General features: G+C 51.6%; 1 pseudogene; it reads left to right on the top strand.

The window, feature by feature from the left end:
- Positions 1-16278: 16278 nt before the first annotated feature.
- LOC147698333 (kelch repeat and BTB domain-containing protein 7-like) lies at positions 16279-18512 on the top strand (annotated as a pseudogene).
- The last annotated feature ends 3853 nt before the right edge of the window (positions 18513-22365 follow it).

Raw genomic sequence — 22365 nt, 5'->3', positions numbered from 1 at the left:
ACAAGTCTTACAGGCGTCGGGGTCTTCGCTGACGAGCCAGGAGCCGGAAGAAAAGGAGTTGCTGGCCGGCGACCAGTGCTGAATAGTTCGTAGAGATCCAAGCCTGGATCGGAGATTGAAGAAACCTGAAAGCAGAGGGGACCAAGTTCGTACTACTAGCCAGTAGTCAGAGGGTACCAGGAAGGCACTGGTTGGCCGTCACCTCGACCAGGTGAGTGGGCGACGCTAGGCTCTGCAGTCTCACGGACCAGGAGGCGTTGTCGGCGACCACGGTGGAGGTGCGAGCTGTCCCACGGAGGATGATGCTGTCGGCGTCGCTGGGCCCAGGATGGGGCAACAAGCCTCGGCAAATCTCAGGGCCACGTGGTGGGCCTAAGATGGCGTCTTGAGTGGACCAGGAGGGTCCGGGGTGTTTCTCGAAAAGATGGAAGCAAGGGCCAGTCTGGAGCAACCAGACCGGCGGTGATGATTCTCGGATGTCGTCACAGAAGGACACAAGCCAGCGGCTAGTGACCAGACAACGTGCTGAGCAGCGAGCAGAAGGGCCCCACGCAGATCGTGGAGATGCTGGGAGACTGCACTTCGGAGCTGGAGTGGCTCAGGGTCGGGGCTTCTCGGACCCCAGAGCACTCACCAGAGAGTTACCTCGATGGTCGTGCTGGTTTTAAGAGCGTGCAGGTTCTGATGATGGCCGGTCCCTCGAGGTCTCGTCGCACCCACAGATCACAGCTGAGCTGATGACGTGGGTAGAGGTCAGAGGTGCCAGGGAAGCCGGTTCTCGTCGAGCTGGGCCGTCGGATTCCTTGAGGAAGGACTTACAGCAACCCGCAGAGTTCTTAGATGGTGCCCGCTGATGCAGGGTGACTACTCCTTAGCCACAAGGGAGAAATCTTGAGAAGAGTCTTGAAGTCCTTTCGTAGAAAGTATTCTTGATTCAAAGATGATCTAATTTGGAAGGGTCCCCGCTCCGGTCTTTATTCTAAAGAAAGGGGTGGGTACATGACTAGGTCCTGCCCTAAGGGTGGGACCAGGAAGGGGGGTAGTTACACCCCTCTCCCCTGCCGGACTTTCCCCAGGCCAGGGCTGTCGCCCCTGGAACTGGTTCTAACCGGCAGATGCGTAGTGAGCACCGGGGTGCCACTCCGCAGTCACCTTCTCGCAAAAACCCTACCTACCCAGAATACACAAACCCTGTCTGGGACGGTGCGAACACCGCCCTCGACAGGAAACCCTTTGTCCAAGCGCTCCTCGCTGGAAGGACTCCCAGCAGCAGGAGGTCAGACTCGTGTCTGTGGTGGCAGCATCCATTTTGTGGAGCTGAGGCTTTCGTTAACTTTAACCGGGGTTCACAGTTACGTACATGTTGTGTCCCTCTAGAAGGGCGGAATGCTAACCTCGCCGCCAGGGTTGGTGAGAGGGCAGCACCCCGATTCGTATGACACCTTACTCGACATGTCTTGATAACGCGACACCGAAGTTACCGATGTGGTACGCGTTATCCTGGAACAGCCATTGGGTCTTTTCTCCGCAAGCTGCAACCGGCTCGGCTCGGGCCAGAACACAGTTCACACGAGCCCATGCACTCTGCCTTCAGGATTGTCAAGGCCTGCCATAGGAGTGACTGATAGGAACTCGGGTGTCCATTGTATGGTTAGATATAGAGCTACTATATCTAAAGCAAAGGGTGATTACACGACTTCGCCCCAGCTGTCATGCAGCCAGTTGTGTCAAATTTAAGAGGCCAGCCAGGGGTGGCATAATACATGCTGCAGCCCCTGGCGGCCCTGGGTACACCTATGCCCTGAGTTACAGGGTCTGATAAGGTGGCCCAGTACCAATTGGTAAATGCACCTAAGGTACATATCGTAATTTAGAAAGAGAACAGCCAGGCTGTGGGTCTGATTGGCAGGCCCACAGCCAGAGAAAGTCGTAAACCAGTGAAACAAAAGCAAAAAATCTGGGTGATCATAGGATTGCAGACCCTACTCTCCTACATGACCCCCCCCAAACGTCGGAACAACTAGCTAACCTTGACCAGGTGAGTCTTCTTGTTCTAAGTGGAAATATCTGGAGAGCCCATCGGCATTGCCATGATCAGTACCAGGTCTATGTTCCACTGTGAAGTCCATCCCCTGTAGGGAAATGGACCACCTAAGCAGTTTGGGGTTTTCACCCTTCATCTGATTTAGCCACAAGAGGGGCTTATGGTCGGTCTGAATCTTGAAGTGAGTGCCAAACAAGTATGGCCTCAGCTTCTTCAGGGCCCAAACCACAGCAAAGGCCTCCCTCTCAATAGCTGACCAATTCTTCTCTCTAGGGGTCAGCCTTCGGCTTATAAAAGCAATGGGCTGGTCTTGACCATCAAAATTCAGTTGAGAAAGAACAGCTCCCACACCCAACTCAGAAGCATCTGTTTGGACAATGAATGGTTTGGAGTAGTCCGGACTCTTGAGGATAGGCGCCGTGCACATGGCCTGCTTTAGGTCATCGAATGCTTTTTGACAGCTCGCTGTCCACTGAACCTTTTTTGGCATTTTCTTACTTGTCAGTTCATTTAATGGTGTCACGATGGAACCATAGTTCCTGACAAACTTCCTATAGTAACCAGTCAGGCCCAAGAAAGCTCGAACCTGAGTCTGGGTGGTTGGAGGAGCCCAGTCCCTGATTGACTGTATCTTGCTCTCCAGTGGCTGAACCTGGCCTCCACCTACAAGGTGGCCCAGGTATACAACCTGTGTCTGCCCTATCTGGCACTTGGTGGCCTTGATAGTGAGGCCTGCTGCTTGCAGCGCCTCTAACGTCTTCCGCAGGTGGACCAGGTGATCCTCCCAGGTGGAGCTAAAGACAGCAATATCGTCAAGATACGCCGCACAGAAGTCATCCAGCCCAGTAAGGACTTGATTCACCAACCGTTGGAAGGTGGCAGGTGCATTTTTCAGACCAAAGGGCATCACCACGAACTGGTAATGCCCACCAGGGGTTGAAAATGCGGTTTTAGGCTTGGCGTCCTCAGCTAACCTGATTTGCCAATACCCAGCTGTCAGGTCAAACGTACTTAGGTAGTTGGCCGAAGCCAATCTATCGATAAGCTCGTCTGCCCTTGGTATTGGGTGGGCGTCAGTCTTAGTGACTGCATTGAGACCCCTGTAGTCTACGCAAAACCTCATCTCTCTCTTACCACCCTGGGTGTGAGGTTTCGGCACTAGAACTACGGGCCTAGCCCAAGGGCTATCCGAGGGTTCAATGACTCCCAACTCCAACATTTTCTGCACTTCACTTTTGATGCAGTCTCTAACGTGATCAGGCTGCCGGTAGATTTTACTCTTTACGGGCAAGCTGTCACCAGTGTCGACCTCATGGGTGCACCAATCGGTCTGGCTGGGTGTCAGAGAAAACAGATGTCGGAACGACTGAAGAACCTGTTTACAGTCGCTCTGTTGATGTTCGGAGAGGCTGCCACAAAAGACAACACCATCTACCGAGCCATCGTCAGAATTCTGAGTGAGCAGGTCGGGGAGAGGGTCACTCTCCTCTTCCTGTCCCTCATCTAGGGCCATGAGCAAACTCATGTCCTTCCTGTCGACATATGCTTTTAGCCTGTTGACATGAAGCACCCTGTGGGGGCTCCGGGGAGTTCCCAGGTCGACCAGGTAGGTGACCTCTCCCTTTTTCTCCAGGATGGTGTGGGGCCCGGACCATTTGTCCTTGAGTGCTGCTGGGGCCACCGGCTCCAACACCCACACCTTCTGTCCGGGCTGGTAAACAGTCAAGACAGCCTTTTGGTCATGCCAAGCTTTTTGGAGTTCTTGGCTGGCCTTAAGGTTTTCGGATGCCTTCTCCATGTACTCAGCCATCCGCGAGCGGAGGCCAAGCACATAGTCCACTATGTTGGCTGCAGGCTTTTTGAGAGGTCTCTCCCATCCTTCCTTCACCAAACACAGGGGTCCTCTTACAGGATGCCCATACAAAAGTTCAAAAGGGCTGTAACCAACCCCCTTCTGTGGGACTTCTCTGTAGGCGAACAAGAGGCAGGGGATCAGGACGTCCCATCTACGCCGAAGCTTTTCCGGTAGTCCATGAATCATCCCTTTTAGGGTCCTGTTGAATCTCTCAACAAGCCCATTGCATTGTGGATGATAGGGTGTAGTGAACTTGTAGTTGACACCACATTCCTTCCACATAGCAGTTAAGTAGCTCGACATAAAGTTTGCACCTCTGTCGGAGACGACCTCCTTAGGGAAGCCCACTCTGGAGAATACTCCAACTAGGGCTCTTGCCACAACAGGTGCTGTAGTGGTCCTAAGGGGAATAGCTTCAGGATACCTGGTGGCATGATCCACTACCACCAGTATAAACTTGTGCCCTGAGGCTGTCGGTGGTTCCATGGGACCGACGATGTCGATCCCCACCCGTTCAAAGGGCACCCCCACCACAGGCATTGGTATAAGGGGGGCCTTTGTCGTGCCACCTGGCTTACCACTGGCTTGGCAAGTGACACAGGAGCGGCAAAACTCCTTGGTATCTTCGTTCATGTGAGGCCAGTGAAAGTGCGAGACAAGCCTGTCCCACGTTTTCGTCTGGCCTAAGTGACCTGCTAAGGGAATCTCGTGGGCCAAGGTAAGTAGGAAACCACGCTGAGACAAGGGTACGACCAGCCTCCTGGTCATGCCAGGCTTGGGGTCTCTTGACTCAGTGTACAGGAGTCCATCTTCCCAGTATACCTTGTGGGTACCTGTGGCGTTCCCAGCAGCCTCAGCAGCAGCCTGCTGTCTGAGGGGTTCAAGAGAAGGGCAGTCTAACTGGTCCTTCCCCAGGTCTTCCCTTGAGGGTCCCCCTGAACCCAAGAATTCAACTTGATCAAGTTCGAATTCCCTAGGCTCAGTTTCCCTCAATTCCTGTAGGTCAGCCTCCTCTGAGACTTGATCCACGACCTGGGGCAAGGGGAAAGGCGCAGCCTTAACCCTACCGCTCTTTTTCTTGGGAGGTGTCTGGTCCGTTGTTCCAGGATCCAGCACCTGTTCGGTGGGGCATTTCCTGACCTGTGACCTAGTCACAGCGAACACATGTGCTGGCAAACCTAACATTTCCATGTGAGTCCGGTGCTCCACTTCTGACCATTGTGACGACTCCAAATCATTGCCCAACAAACAATCCACTGGGAGGTCTGGACTAACTACAACCTTCTTTTGGCCAGTTACCCCTCCCCAGGAGAAAGCTACAATTGCCATACTGTGATTGGTAGTGACATTGCTTGCATTGGTCACCAGGAATTCTGTGCCTGGCATGATCTGTCCAGGGTCCACAAAGTTAGGCGTCACCATGGTGACGCTGGCACAAGTGTCCCTATAGGCCTGAGCCATCTTTCCATTTATGAAAGGCGTCTGTCGGTATTTGCCCAAAGTATTGGGGCTTACGTCAGGGGACACGTCCACGTCCCCTGTACTGACAAGGACAGCCTGAGTGAGCGTACCAACTAAGTTGTCACACCCCTCAGAACCCAGGGTTAACCCTACTAAACCCTTGGGAGGCGCACTACCACTGCTGACTGTACTAGGGGGCACAGGTGCCTTAGGGGCTGCAGTGGCAGGAGTCTGCCCTCCTCCTTTCTTGGTGCACTCACTAAACCAGTGAGATTTACTTTTACAGTACTGGCACCATCTTTTGGATTGGCCTTCTTTCTTCTTTTGGGGAGCCTGACCCTCACCCTCTTTGGGTTGTTGGGGACCTGTCGAAGACTTCTGGTCATTTTGTTCCCCCTTTGAATCTTTACCCTTCTGGTCTGCTTTCTTCTGACCACCTTGATTCTGGCCCTGGTTCTGTTTAACTCTCGTACGAACCCATCTGTCTGCCTTCTTTCCCAATTCTTGGGGAGAGGTCAGATCCGAGTCGACAAGATGCTGATGCAACAACTGGTTCTGACAATTGTTTAAAATTTGTTCTCTCATCATCAAATTATACAATCCTTCGTAATCAGTAACCTTACTGCCCAGCAACCAGCCCTCAAAAGCCTTAGTGGCACAATCGACAAAGTCAGACCAATCTTGAGACTGCGTTTTCTGGGTATCCCTGAACAGCACCCTGTACTGCTCAGTGGTTAGGCCGAACCCTTCAACGAGTGTATTCCTCAAGACTTGGTAATTGTTAGCGTCCTCTACCCTTGTGGTGAGGAGCTTGTCTCTTCCTTTTCCTTCAAAGGAGAGCCACAAGATAGCTGCCCACTGACTCTGGGGAACACCCTGCACAGTGCAGGCCCTCTCCAAAGCAGTAATCCATTTGTGGATGTCGTCCCCTTGTTTAAAGGGGGGCACTATCTTCCCAAGGTGTTTCGTATCGAAACTCTTTTCCCTATTACTAGGTACATTGCTGCCACCAGTGGGGACTACCCCACTTAACTGTTGCTCTCTAGCAAAAGCAAGCTTTTCCTTGGCCAGGGCAAGTTCTTCCCTTTCAATCCTCAGATTAGCTGCCCTTTCCTTCGCTTCGTACACTCTCCTCTGAGGGGACGTCATCCCTCTTTGAGAAGAGTTGTGAGAGCCATTGGTATGAAGGGATCTGCCAGAGTCTCTTGACAGAGATCTGGCTCGTCCATTCCCCATGTTAAGCGGACCTGACAGCTGCGCCGGGGTTCCCCCAGTACCGCTATCATGTTTGCTTAAGTTGGACCGTGTTAGTCTGACGACTTCTACCTGTCCCTTATCTGCCTCGTCCCCAGAGAGATCCTCATCCTCATCCTCCTCCACATCCTCGTTCTCGGTTGCGAGGTGAATGAGGTCAGGATCGTCTCGGGTTCCCTCAAGGGGAGGCATGTCTCCTTCTGGATTAGAAGAGCTACGAAGTTTCTCAGCTCTCCTGGCATCATAAGTCTCCAAGAGACCAATCAGAAAGGACGTTGTGGGGTTAGACCCCTGCTGAATCTTCCTGGAGTGACACAGTCGTCTTAACTCCTTGAAGCTCAGCACAGTATATCCTGAAGGGATGACCTGTGGAGGGTCAACTGACACAAGGGGAGACTCAGAGTTTCCTCCTTGGCCCGACATACTGTTTCTAGTGTGGTGTAAGTGATGCACCTACCTACACTATGTGTTTTCCTACTGTTCCCTTGCTAAGAGTTGTAGCCAAGGTGTGCTAAGCCTTGAGGAGCTACAACAGCTGGTTCAGTAGAACTCAGAGTATTCTAAGCTTTTGGTTATATGTACTAACAGTACTTGTGCGATCTTTCAACAAGATATTCTTAGGATACGTGTGGTAAAACAACAGCAAGCTCAAATCCCAACCGCTGCTCACCAATGTGAGAAGTTGGCCCGATATGCAACGTTCGCTATTCTAGCGACCGCTATGTATCGTTCCAACGACCCTTATGGTGTTTGGTTGTAAGTCAACCTATAGACCAGCTATCCTAGTAGCGTGGATACGAGCAGTCTAAGGCTAAAGACTCGAGAGGGCGCGTTAAGCCAGCTGTTTACCACACAGGTACCCCTTGAACACCCAGTGAAAGGACACCACACAAGTGTTATGAAAATAAACAGTGTATTTATTAAGAATCACAACAGCCCTGTACTCTTTATGAGGACAGGGTACTAAGCACAAACCAAATCTCTTTAGCAAATACTTCAAGTGCACGTTTAAACAGGTGTCCGAGGACACGGAAAGGTTAAGGCAAGTCGGAAGCGAGGGACTCGGGACCCTAGAGTAAGGAGGCTATGCAGGCACCGAAATGCCGAGTTACCTAGCCACGAGGGCTGCGGCTGCACAAGTCTTACAGGCGTCGGGGTCTTCGCTGACGAGCCAGGAGCCGGAAGAAAAGGAGTTGCTGGCCGGCGACCAGTGCTGAATAGTTCGTAGAGATCCAAGCCTGGATCGGAGATTGAAGAAACCTGAAAGCAGAGGGGACCAAGTTCGTACTACTAGCCAGTAGTCAGAGGGTACCAGGAAGGCACCGGTTGGCCGTCACCTCGACCAGGTGAGTGGGCGACGCTAGGCTCTGCAGTCTCACGGACCAGGAGGCGTTGTCGGCGACCACGGTGGAGGTGCGAGCTGTCCCACGGAGGATGATGCTGTCGGCGTCGCTGGGCCCAGGATGGGGCAACAAGCCTCGGCAAATCTCAGGGCCACGTGGTGGGCCTAAGATGGCGTCTTGAGTGGACCAGGAGGGTCCGGGGTGTTTCTCGAAAAGATGGAAGCAAGGGCCAGTCTGGAGCAACCAGACCGGCGGTGATGATTCTCGGATGTCGTCACAGAAGGACACAAGCCAGCGGCTAGTGACCAGACAACGTGCTGAGCAGCGAGCAGAAGGGCCCCACGCAGATCGTGGAGATGCTGGGAGACTGCACTTCGGAGCTGGAGCGGCTCAGGGTCGGGGCTTCTCGGACCCCAGAGCACTCACCAGAGAGTTACCTCGATGGTCGTGCTGGTTTTAAGAGCGTGCAGGTTCTGATGATGGCCGGTCCCTCGAGGTCTCGTCGCACCCACAGATCACAGCTGAGCTGATGACGTGGGTAGAGGTCAGAGGTGCCAGGGAAGCCGGTTCTCGTCGAGCTGGGCCGTCGGATTCCTTGAGGAAGGACTTACAGCAACCCGCAGAGTTCTTAGATGGTGCCCGCTGATGCAGGGTGACTACTCCTTAGCCACAAGGGAGAAATCTTGAGAAGAGTCTTGAAGTCCTTTCGTAGAAAGTATTCTTGATTCAAAGATGATCTAATTTGGAAGGGTCCCCGCTCCGGTCTTTATTCTAAAGAAAGGGGTGGGTACATGACTAGGTCCTGCCCTAAGGGTGGGACCAGGAAGGGGGGTAGTTACACCCCTCTCCCCTGCCGGACTTTCCCCAGGCCAGGGCTGTCGCCCCTGGAACTGGTTCTAACCGGCAGATGCGTAGTGAGCACCGGGGTGCCACTCCGCAGTCACCTTCTCGCAAAAACCCTACCTACCCAGAATACACAAACCCTGTCTGGGACGGTGCGAACACCGCCCTCGACAGGAAACCCTTTGTCCAAGCGCTCCTCGCTGGAAGGACTCCCAGCAGCAGGAGGTCAGACTCGTGTCTGTGGTGGCAGCATCCATTTTGTGGAGCTGAGGCTTTCGTTAACTTTAACCGGGGTTCACAGTTACGTACATGTCGTGTCCCTCTAGAAGGGCGGAATGCTAACCTCGCCGCCAGGGTTGGTGAGAGGGCAGCACCCCGATTCGTATGACACCTTACTCGACATGTCTTGATAACGCGACACCGAAGTTACCGATGTGGTACGCGTTATCCTGGAACAGCCATTGGGTCTTTTCTCCGCAAGCTGCAACCGGCTCGGCTCGGGCCAGAACACAGTTCACACGAGCCCATGCACTCTGCCTTCAGGATTGTCAAGGCCTGCCATAGGAGTGACTGATAGGAACTCGGGTGTCCATTGTATGGTTAGATATAGAGCTACTATATCTAAAGCAAAGGGTGATTACACGACTTCGCCCCAGCTGTCATGCAGCCAGTTGTGTCAAATTTAGGAGGCCAGCCAGGGGTGGCATAATACATGCTGCAGCCCCTGGCGGCCCTGGGTACACCTATGCCCTGAGTTACAGGGTCTGATAAGGTGGCCCAGTACCAATTGGTAAATGCACCTAAGGTACATATCGTAATTTAGAAAGAGAACAGCCAGGCTGTGGGTCTGATTGGCAGGCCCACAGCCAGAGAAAGTCGTAAACCAGTGAAACAAAAGCAAAAAATCTGGGTGATCATAGGATTGCAGACCCTACTCTCCTACAGTGACCATATGGGGATGATTAAGGGCAGGAGCAGTGATGGGGCAGGAGCAGTGAGGGGGCAGGAGAGGCGACAGGGCAGGAGAGGAGACGTGAAAGGAGAGGCAATAGGGCAGGAGAGGTGACCGGGCACAAGAAGTGACGGGCAGGTGACATGACAGGCAGGTGATGTGACGGGCAGGTGAGGTGATGGGCAGGTGAGGTGACGGGGCAGGAGAGGTGGCGGGGCAGGAGAGGTGACAGGGCTCGAGCTAGAGCAGTAACCGGGTGTGAGCGGTGAAAAGACAGCAGCGGTGAAAGGACAGGAGCAGTGAACGGGGCAGGAGCAGTGAACGGGGCAGGAGCAGTGAACGGGGATGGAGCAATGAACGGGGCAGGAGCAGTGAACGGGGCAAGAGCAGTAAACGGGGCAGGAGCAGTGATAGGGCAGGAGCAGTGATAGGGCAGGAGCAGTGATAGGGCAGGAGCAGTGATAGGGCAGGAGCAGTGATAGGGCAGGAGCAGTGATAGGGCAGGAGCAGTGATAGGGCAGGAGCAGCGACAGGGCAGGAGAAGCGACAGGGCAGGAGAAGCGACAGGGCAGGAGAGGAGACGTGGAAGGAGAGGCAACAGGGCAGGAGAGGTGACCGTGCACAAGAAGTGATGGGCATGTGACATGACGGGCAGGTGAGGTGACGGGGCAGGTGAGGTGACGGGGCAGGGGAGGTGACGGGGCAGGAGAGGTGACGGGGTAGGAGAGGTGACGGGGCAGGAGAGGTGACTGGGCAGGAGAGGTGACTGGGCAGGACAGGTGACGGGGCAGGAGAGGTGACGGGGCAGGAGCAGTGAACAGGACAGGAGCAGTGAACGGGGAAGGAGCAGTGAACGGCGCAGGAGCGGTGAACGGGGCAGGAGCGGTGAGCGGGGCAGGAGCGGTGAGCGGGGCAGGAGCGGTGAGCGGGGCAGGAGCGGTGAACAGGGCAGGAGAGGTGACTGGGCATGAGCTAGAGCAGTAACCGGGTGTGAGCGGTGAAAGGACAGCAGCGGTGAAAGGACAGGAGAAGTGAACGGGGCAGGAGCAGTGAACGGGGCAGGAGCAGTGAACGGGGCAGCAGAAATGAACGGGGCAGCTGAAATGAATGGGGCAGGAGCAGTGAACGGGGCAGGAGCAGTAAACGGGGCAGGAGCAGTGAACGGGGCAGGAGCAGTGAACGGGGCAGGAGCAGTGAACGGGGCAGGAGCAGTGAACGGGGCAGGAGCAGCGACAGGGCAGGAGAAGTGAACGGGCAGGAGCAGCGACAGGGCAGGAGAAGTGACAGGGCAGGAGAAGTGACAGGGCAAGAGAGGAGACGTGGAAGGAGAGGCAACAGGGCAGGAGAGGTGACCGGGCACAAGAAGTGACGGGCAGGTGACATGACAGGCAGGTGATGGAATGGGCAGGTGAGGTGATGGGCAGGAGAGGTGACTGGGCAGGAGAGGTGACGGGACAGGAGAGGTGACGGGGCAGGAGAGGTGACGGGGCAGGAGAGGTGACGGGGCAGGAGAGGTGATGGGGCAGGAGCAGTGAACAGGACAGGAGCAGTGAACAGGACAGGAGCAGTGAACGGGGCAGGAGCAGTGAACGGGGCAGGAGCAGTGAACGGGGCAAAAGCGGTGAACGGGGCAGGAGTGGTGAGCGGGGCAGGAGCGGTGAGCGGGGCAGGAGCGGTGAGCGGGGCAGGAGCGGTGAACAGGGCAGGAGAGGTGACTGGGCATGAGCTAGAGCAGTAACCGGGTGTGAGCGGTGAAAGGACAGCAGCGGTGAAAGGACAGGAGAAGTGAATGGGGCAGGAGCAGTGAACGGGGCAGGAGCAGTGAACGTGGAAGGAGAGGCAACAGGGCAGGAGAGGTGACCGTGCACAAGAAGTGATGGGCATGTGACATGACGGGCAGGTGAGGTGACGGGGCAGGTGAGGTGACGGGGCAGGAGAGGTGACGGGGCAGGAGAGGTGACGGGGCAGGAGAGGTGACGGGGTAGGAGAGGTGACGGGGCAGGAGAGGTGACTGGGCAGGACAGGTGACGGGGCAGGAGAGGTGACGGGGCAGGAGCAGTGAACAGGACAGGAGCAGTGAACGGGGAAGGAGCAGTGAACGGCTCAGGAGCGGTGAACGGGGCAGGAGCGGTGAGCGGGGCAGGAGCGGTGAGCGGGGCAGGAGCAGTGAGCGGGGCAGGAGTGGTGAGCGGGGCAGGAGCGGTGAACAGGGCAGGAGCGGTGACGGGCCAGGAGCAGGGAGGAGTTGGGGGAATTGACGAAGCAGGAGTGTTGATCGAGCATGAGCAGGAGTACTGACTAGACAGGAGCAATGAAAGGGCAGGAGTAGGCGTTTCCCAGGGCGACTGGAAGGGTAGGGGTCCAGTTTAGTTTGGGGGGACCGGTTTTGTACAAGTGCAGGAGTTTTAAAAACACTGCAAAGTTATTTGTATATTCAGCAGGTTTCGGTCAACAATACAAGTGCCAAGATAACTTTGGTGATCAATGTACCTGCTGGAGGGAGATGGGAGCATGTTTTGTCTAGTGGCTATTTTACTCATCTAAGGTAGTGCAGAGGGGTAATATGCCTGCTGCAAAGAACATGTACCATGCATATCAAAGAGCAATATGTTATGTGTATAGTTCAGTGGGTACTGCTTTGTGCTCACTTCCCCAATGAAAGGACACTTGAATACATATGGCCTGGCAGTTCGGGCTGGACTGTTCACATTGGGCGCAGGATCAAGACTGATTTGCATATGGCTGGGTCCAAACTGGAATGGCATGGTGAGCAAAAAAGGATGGATTTAAGCCCCGATCTCTGAACTGGGGTGAATGTATGACCTTGTTCTGCATTCTGTCCATCAATTGTTCTTTTTGCATTTGTCACCCCGAGTGGGACAGGTATGTTCAGACATGAGTCCTGTGCTCTCCATGCCAATGGAATCAAGCTATCCTGGCTGATGAGGGCTGAAATCCCGAAACCGGTCCTAGGATGCTTGTTTCCAGTCCAGGGAGGACCTGGCCTGGCAGTTCGGGCTACACTGTTCTCATTGGGCACAGGATCAAGACTGATTAGCATATGGCTGGGTCCAAACTGGAATCGCATGTGAGCAAATAAACAATGGATTTAGGCCCATCTCTCTGCACTGGGGTGAATGTATGATATTGCTCTGCATTCTGTCCACCAGTTGTTCTTTTTACTATATTATGATTGAGCAGCTAGCTGGCTGACATGAATATGAAGGAGCCTTTGTGGGTTTCCGTGAGTCTAGATTCTCCTGAAGAGTCCCTTTCTCTTCTGAGCCCTGCTTAACACATGTGTATAGGAGGAGCCCTGCATTCATGACCTCAATGTTTGAGACAAAAAATAATCATGGATTTCTGAACAATGAGAGTAAAAGCATTAAGGTAACATGTTGTTCCTGCTTATATTTCACATGCTTTACATAAACCTGTATTCCCTATGAGTGTTTGCTTTTTCCTGAATTAAACCTCAAATAAACATATCCATTCTTTTAACTAAATAACATTATAAGCTGTAACTGGTCAGTGAAATGCTAAACGTACTAAAAATTGGTATGTTTTGCTATTTCTAGCCACACCCCTGACTCCGCCCACTGATTCAATCTTCGGTTGTTCCCGCCCCCTGATTCTCCACCCACAGTTCCCCTACTTTTTTTCCCCACTTCGACCACTGCACAGGATAGGGTGACCAACCGTCCGTAAATTTCACGGACAGTCCGTAATTTTGGCTGTCTGTCCGTTGTCCGTGAAGGATTCTTGAACGGACGCCATTTGTCCGTAATTTTAACCGGGCACAGCTTGCCCCGACCTCCCTTCTTGACTCCGATGCTGTATGAAAGCTCAGACCCCCAGCAGCACTGTAGAGGCACAGCGGGATGGCAACCCTCACACCTCCACCCCTTGATGAGCTGTTAAGAGGTGCTTGAAGGTGACAGAGGGAGGGGCTGCAGGTTCAGGAGCAGGGGGCATCCATTCACATGCAAACAGCCCTGAATGCGTCTTGTATCTGCTATTTAGAGGGGGGCTCACACATTCCATTTCTACCCAGGGCCCCAAACATCCTAGACTCGGCCAGATTACACCCCTGATTACACCGAGGCAGCACCTGCTTCTCTTCACCGAGCTTAATTACTGTCACAAATTTGTAAGCAAACCTCGGTTCTTCAAACATGCATAATGTAATACAATAAAGAAAGGGCACAATCGCACTCACACTGATTAACAAAGTATGGAGGACAATCAGTTCTCTTAGAGTATCTCCTGTAAGTACTGTATATCACAGTGGGGGATGGCATTTTGGACAGAGAGCCTGTCTTCTCGTTGTCTTGTGCAGGAGGGGGCGAGAAGCCCAAGATGATACTAGAATACTGCATGCCCACACCTGTGCCCACCCTGGTGGATCACGTTCCCTCTCCTGTGATGACTCCTGCTCCTGTCCCCCCATGTGGTGGCTCCAGTCCACCCCCCCCGCTGTGATGGCTCCGGTCCCCCATGTTGTGGCTCCAGTCCACCCCCGCCTGTGATAGCTCTTGTCCCCCCCTGTGGTGGATCCTGTCTCCGCCCTGGGTGGCTTCTGTCCCAGTCCTGGAACGGCCCCTGCAGCGAGGGTGAAGTTCTTGATGGGCCTCTTCTCAGAAAGGCTCAGCTCAAAATTAATATGCAAAGGTGTGCGAGTAAGTAAGTGAAGAGATGGGTGAATGGCTGGATGAATTAGTGAAAGGGTGAATGGATGAATGAAATATTGAATAGATGATAATGAGAGAGGATAGATGGATTGATGAGTGAGGGGAAGGATGGAGAGAAAATGTAAATAGCTGGATGTATGGGTGGAAGGGTAGCTGGATGATTGATGAGGGGAAAGATGGATGAGTGAAAGGATGATGGATGGAGGGGAAGGATGGATGGATGAGGGGAAGGATAAATGGATGAGGGGAAGGATGGATGGATGGATGATGAGGGGAAGGATGGATGGATGGATGGATGGATGATGAAGGGGTGGGTGAAAGGATGGATGATGATGGGAAGGGTGGATGGATGGATGATGAGGGGGTGGGTGAAAGGATGGATGGATGGATGATGAGGGAATGGATGGATGATGGGGGGGTGAAAGGATGGATGGATGATGAGGGGAAGGATGGATGGATGATGAGGGGATGGATGGATGATGAGGGAAAAGGATGGATGGATGGATGATGAGGGGAAGGATGGATGGATGATGAGGGGAAGGATGAATGGATGGTGAGGGGAAGGACAGATGGATGGATGGAGGGATGATGAGGGGAAGGATGGATGGATGATGAGGGGAAGGATGGATGGATGATGAGGGAAAAGAATGGATGGATGATGAGGGGAAGGATGGATGGACGATGAGGGGATGGATGGATGATGAGGGGAAGGACGGATGATGAGGGGAAGGACAGATGGATGGATGGATGGATGGATGATGGGTGGGTGAAAGGATGGATGGAGAGTGGGTGAAAGGATGGATGGATGGATAAGTGGGTGGGTGAAAGGATGGATGGATGGATGATGAGTGGGTGGGTGAAAGGATGAATGGATGGATGATGAGTGGGTGGGTGAAAGGATGGATGGATGAGTGGGTGGGTGGATGGTGGGTGGGTGAAAGGATGGATCAGTGGATTGGATGGTGGGTGGGTGAAAGGATGGATGGGTGGGTGGGTGGATGGTGGGTGGGTGGATGATGGGGGGTAGGTGGATGAGTGAAATGATGGATGGATTGATGGATTGATAAGTGCAAGGGTGAATGAATGGAGATATGAGTGAAAGGGTGGGTGTAAGGATGGATGAGTGAGTGAAAGGGAGGGTAGATGGACAAAAGGATGAATAGATGTGTGAAGGAGTGAAATGATAGATAGATGGATGAGTGATAGGGGCAATGGATGGATTCATGAATGGATGAGTAGATGGATGGATGGGTGGGTGGGTGGATGGATGGATGGAAGGAAGGCTAAGTGAAAGGGTCGATGGAGAGAGAAAGGGAGGATGGATGGATGACTAAAAGAGTGGATGGGTGGAAGGATTAGTAAGTGAAAGGATGGCTGGATTGGTGAAAGGGTAAATGGCTGAATGGGTGAGTGAATGGATGGATGGGATGAAGAGTGGATGGATAAGTGTACAGATGGATAGGGTGAAAGGGTGGATGGATGGATGGATAATGGAGGATGAGTGAAAGGATTGATGAGGGGATGGATGAAGGGATGGATGAGTGAAATGATAGATGGAAGGATACATGATGGATAGGTTTGCAAATGGTTGAATATGTTTGGAAATGGCTGGGCTTACTTATATACTATTGCGCGACCTCTGATGTGTCTGTAAAACGTACCTATTGTCCTGAAGTTTTGTCCTGAATTTTGACCTCCTGTCCTGAATTTGTGTCCTGAATTTTGACCCTTTGTCCTGAATTTTTACACTCACCGTCCTGAATTTGCACCAATGCCAGTTGGTCACCCTAGCACAGGATAAGAACGAAGCCCTTGGGTAGGTCGCCCTTAGGAAGATGTCCTGCAGCTCAGTATCGAGTTACTTCTCGGGGCCGGAGGAGAAGGTGGATGGCGGCCACGCGGCAGCTGTTCTGGCACAATTGAAACACTTCTACGACTCTCGGCTCCTCTGTGATGTCACGATTGAGGTGCTCGGGGGCATGGCGTCGCCAACCGCCACCACTCCAACTACGGCCGCCGGCGCGCGCTCCCAGTCAGTGGAAGCGACCGGCCGCCTCTTCTCCTGCAACCGTAACGTACTGGCGGCCGCCTGCCCGTACTTCAAGAGCATGTTCACCGGTGGTCTGTGCGAGAGCAAGCAGAAGAAGGTGACGCTGCACGACATGGACGCTGAGTCCATGGCCCTTATTATCGACTACTGCTACACCGGTCGCGTGACAGTGAGCGAGGCCAACGTACAGCGCCTTTACGCTGCCGCTGACATGTTGCAGCTGGAGTATGTGCGCCAAGTCTGCGCCGGCTTCCTGACTCGCCATTTGGACCCAGCCAACTGCGCGGATACTTTTAAGTTCGCGGACGCCTTTGACCACGCCGAACTGCGAGCTCAGGCCTTGGCTTACGTGGCGAGGCACTTCAGCCAGCTGAGCGGTGGAGAGTTGTGCGAGTTGAGTCTGGCACAGCTGCAGGAGGTGTTGCGGCTCGACGACCTGGATGTGGACGGGGAACGGCGCGTGTGTGCAGCCGCCCTACAGTGGATGGAGGCTGCGCCGGCCGACCGTGGACCCTGCGCCGCCGAGGTGCTGCGATGTGTGCGCTGGCACCACTTTGCCGACAAGGACCGTGTATACCTGGAAGGGTTGCGTGGCCGGCCTTTCGTTCGGCGGTACTGCTTGCCCTACCTGCAGGGGGTGCTGGATGACCGCTATGGGCCTGTCTGTCCGCCAACGCCCCCAGAGCCACAGACCCCACCACAGGAGAGCCCTGCCCGCCGCATCGGAATGCAGGCCAAGGAGATGATCATCTTTATTGGAGACCTCAAGGATCCCTTCCGCTGCTGGGATCCTTACTCTGGTGACATCTACACCATGCCCTCGCCCGTGGCCACGGCAGTACAAGAAAGCGGTGAGTCAGTGACTTACTGGAGCATCTGTGTCTCCCCACAGCACGATATCTACTTAGTAGCACAGCCTTTTAAGTATCTGTGGGTCTACAACTCCGTGCGCAACAGCTGGCGGCAGCTGGCAGAAAGATTGCTTTGCCGGGACGGGATACATCTAGCATACCTGCGTGGCCACATCTATATTCTAGGGGGTGTGCACCCTTATACGAGGGCCAAGTCAAGAGAAGTGGAGTGTTACAGTGTACAGCGTGACCAGTGGGCATTGGTATCCCCTCTTCCACACTCGATGTACTCCTTCGAATTGGTCACTGTGGGGGACTATCTCTACGCGGTCAACCACAAGCGATTACTGCGCTACGATCCAGGCCGGGACCAGTGGACAAATTGCGCCTCCATGGGGGGCAGCGACTTCCAAGGAGCCTGCGTTTTCCAGGACGAGATCTACTGCATCGGCTATTATCCTGTGCTAAAGGTGTACAGTCCCGCCCGTGGCGAGTGGAGGCGGGTCTGCTACATCCCGTTTGACGGGCACGGCGAACACATTGTTTGCCACGGTGGGCGGCTTCTGTTCATTACTTGTGCCGTACCACTGCAAGGAGACGTTGTCACTTCGCATTATCAGTATGATGAGTCCGCTGATCGTTGGTTAAAGGTGGGTGACCAGACAGGATTCATATCCCCACGTGGTGGGCAAATGTGCCTATCTGCGCGTGTCTTTACGTCTTGCCTTGAGCCCGTCAGAGCATCCTGAGGGAACCGTATGATGATTACAGCGATTAAAGTGCCGACTTGAATCTTTTGGATCCATTCTTCGAGCTCCACACTATGTAATGGGGGTAACCCAAAGGACGGTTGGACTCGGGAATAGATAGAACAATACATTCAACAATCTGGTACAAGCGGCATAAGCAAATAACTGACTAATATCCCCCACTGAAATTAGTTTATATTTCGCCATATTAAATCACCACTAATCCTTTATGGGCTTCCTGAATAGCGTTCGTCAACACCCCATCAGGGGTAACAAGCGCTATATAAATGCAAACTTTTTTCCTCCTCTATCCTTCTGCTATCATTCCAAATCCAAATAACTGACTAACTTAGGTTAAAATGTACTTGCATGTTTCACTATATTAATTCAACACTAATCCTCTATGGGTCTCGGAATAGCGTGCTACTCGTCGAAAAGCGCTTTGACGCCTCGTCAGGGGTAGTAATCGCTATATAAATGCAATTTTGTTAAATACAGAAGTGCTTCAGAGTATCATCTAATACAGGGATGTCCGTGTATATGTGATTCAGGAAGAAGGAACTATGTCCTTTTGCGGGTTAGGTGTATGGTAGGCAAGTCAAAAATAAACAATAAGTTCTATTGAATGGTCTATTAAGCACATTCTTTGTGAATGTCAAACATAATTTCACAAATGTTTCCTTGAGCAAGGCTACATACTATATCAAATGAAGCAAATGGGACCCCTTTTTAGGTCGAGCTGCTGTGAGGCATGGGGTACTCTGGTATGGACTTTGAGCTCCACCCACTCTCTGCCCATCTTTCCTATTGGCTCCTGTTGCTGTTGTTTCTAAATGGTTGCTTCTGATTTCTTAACAGGCTTGTTAGTCTCTCCTTAGTTAGCACCTTGTCTGCATTTGTCCCATCAGGAATGGACCCTTTTACCGTGTTTAGTAATGGCGTCCGCTTTTTTAAAATTTATTTGCAGCGCAACCATAAATGTGGCAAAAATATTTTCAGTCGTATGTAAACAGGAAAAAAGTCTTGTTCTAGCAGGGAGCCACTTTAAAACCAGACAAATTGCACTAAAGCAGCAAGTCTCACAAACGACAAAACATTCTTGCCAATGAGACTGGAAGAAACCGCAAAGCTTTCAAACCTTTAAAGGCTATCACCAGCAACAATCTCACAACTTGGTGATTTACTGCCAACTGCTTTGTTACCATTTTTTTTGGATGCAGGTTGTTTCGGGATATGGCAGCTGCTTCTTTTACCATGTGTAAAATTGCATTTTATATGTGACAATTAGTTATCTATTTTTTAAATTATTCTTTTTGCTAAAGGTGGACCGACGGTATTGGAGTTTCTGTGGCAGGCTCATTTAAAAAAACCTCCAGTTTCACAATTTGCTTCCCGCACATTTTGAAGCCATTGAATGTGTGCCTGGTGCAGTGTACCACAGATAATGATGTGATAAGACATTCACAAACATGTTATTTTGAAAGCCATTGTAGATGTCGCTAGAGCCAGGGGCGTAGGAGACACAAAAATTCTGGGGGGGACAGGGACAACTTTGTGGACTTTCCAGTGACCCTATACAAATCACCGCCCGTTAAACAAATACAATCGCATACTTTCGAAGTGAAATATTGAGAAAAGCAGGCATGTTGTCACAGTTTTCATGTATGCTTTATTGTTATTTACATTCATATAGTATTTAGACCAAATGTTAAAGAACCATGTATATGAATCTTGCTGCACCAAGCAAACATAGGTCGCTGACTTAGGGCGCGGGTGTCATGTTTGCAAGTGCATTATGATTTGAAAAGTACCTGCTGCTGCATTTCTGGTCTCCAGCAATTTTCAGGCAACAATAAAAATGTGAAGATAACTTTGGTGATTAATGTTCTTTATTGAGAGAGATCGGAGGTTTGTGTCTAGTGGAAGTTTTGACTCTTGGTAAGGTAGACACAGTGGGTTAATATGCCTGCTGCAAAGAATGTGTAGCATGCAGATCACAAAATGCATATCATGTAAATTTGTCAGTGAGTTACTGCTTTTGTCTGAGAGATTATTTTGGTATTTGCAGTTTATGTTAAAATCCTAACATTGAACAGTGAGCTATTAACCGTCATCAAAGAGCTGAATGAAAACTTCAAGGTATAGATTAGAACATTATGATTTTTCCCCAGTCTTTCCTTATCCTAAAGTTGGAAATGGGTTCATTAGGATAGAAATCAATTCTGATTATTAAAGAGAACCCCCCAACCATGGTGTTATGTTTTAAATTCTGAGTTTGTGCTTCTTTAGTGTTGCAAAGCCACCCTGTGCCCTCCCCAACGTTTTGCTGACTGGTACTGGTAGTACCTGACTCTGACTGACCCTGGCCTCTGCCTGAACAGGCACAGGGCCAGTGCTACTCTGAAAGAGACACTTAAAGATACTGTGAAACACCTACATACACTAGGGTGCACTATGGATTAGGGTACCCCTATGCTTGGCATGACCTCTCCTATAAGGCCCTAGTTCATAATAGGGCAGGGAGATTAGAACTACATTTAAGTCCCTAGAATATAATAGGGCATGGCAGTTTAGAGGCCAGCAGCCCTTTCTGCGTTTGCATGTGTGCACTGCTGAAGCCTGAGGTCAGTTTAAAAGTAGCCCTGTGTTGTAGGACTGCTTTTAAAATGCAAATTGGGCCCAAACTCGACTTTTGGGTTTGGGGAACTTATAAATTGATCAACTACAATGCTGGGGCAAAATTAAGTTAAGTGGAAAAATGTTTTCAACTGAACTATGGCTGTATGATATTTGCCACATAATACACCATCTGCTGCATAATCTAACAATTTGTCCCAAAACAATTTTGTAGCTCAAACGGATCAAAAATTACTAAAAGAAATGTGACTTATGTTCTGTGAAGTGGAGGGCCCTTTGCAAAGGTTGACTGGTCACCTTTCCCTCTGCTGCATTTGTATGTTACATAGGTACTAATGAGGCAAAAGCTTTGCAGAGGCCGTTAGTATGTATAAATATGTTAAAATAACAAAGTATCATAAAATGCACCGCATCACACTGCAGCCTTTTTTATTGTTGCATCATTTAGTGAACACTGCAACATAATTTTGGCCTCCATTGCTGCATAACTCCAGTGGCCCGAAAGAAGGCTGCGCATGTTAAAAGTGTTTGTGCATGAAGCAGAGACCATGAAGTTTGCAAACTTAAGGGCTGATTACGAAGGCAGGAGGACTTCAGTCCGTCCGCCATCAAATCGGGGAATGGGACCGCTGGCCTTCAAGGTGGCGGCCCCACGATAGGCATTACAATGCGACCCCCACTATGGCGTTCGCCGTGCCTATCTTTTACATTGAAGCAGGTGCTGCTGGCTGCATCATCTGCCGCAATGTAAAAACTGACATGTTACATATATCACTGCACTACGTGGCAGGCACAATGCGGTGCCTGCCACATGGAGCAGTGATTTGTAGGGGGGAAGGGGGGATTGTTAGATGCCCCCTACGTCCCATGTCTGGGGGCTGGGGGAAAGGGGCCCACTATGGGCCTCCAATGTCCCTTTCCACCAAAATTTTATTGTGGGTGAACTGCCATGGATAGGCTGGTGGGTAAGGGGTATCGTAATCCTTACTGTGGTGCCTGGTAGGTACCATATAAACAATGAGATTCTATCAATGTGAAGTAGTGATACATTTTTAGGTGTTTTGATTCTTTTGGGGTCTAGTGAGATACTAGGCTCTCTCTTAGGTCTAGAAAGACAAGAGCACTATGTGCTTTTTAAAATACCCCTCACACACTAAAAAGTCCTTTAGTGTCATGCTTCATCATAGGGGTCTTCCCGTCCCTATAACGGGGGGGGGGGGGCGTGCTACGACCAAACAAACTACGCGGGAGCACTTAAGTTGTGACAGAGGCTATGTGTAGGTGTAGGGGTGTCAGTGAAGTGTAGGGACCTAACAAGTGAGTGCAGAAATACAAAAAGTTAAAAATTCCCTTTATTAACTTCTCTAGCTGGGAACATTAAGAAGGGGATTGTGAGGTAGAGCAATAGCTTGCTTACTAGGTAGCAAGCTATTGCTCTACCTCACAATCCCCTTCTTAATGTTCCCAGCTAGAGAAGTTAATAAAATATATTTTTTCTACTAAGCCACGGAATTTTTAACTTTTTGTATATCTGCACTCACTTGTTAGGTCCTAACACTTCACTGACACCCCTACACCTACACATAGCCTCTGTCACAACTTAAGTGCTCCCGCGTAGTTCGTTTGGTCGTAGCA

This window comes from Lissotriton vulgaris, chromosome 8 (genome assembly GCF_964263255.1).
Source record: "Lissotriton vulgaris chromosome 8, aLisVul1.2, whole genome shotgun sequence".
Lineage (NCBI taxonomy): Eukaryota > Metazoa > Chordata > Amphibia > Caudata > Salamandridae > Lissotriton > Lissotriton vulgaris.
The sequence above is the reverse complement of the archived record's forward strand: the minus strand, read 5'-3'. Positions and strand labels throughout refer to the sequence as shown.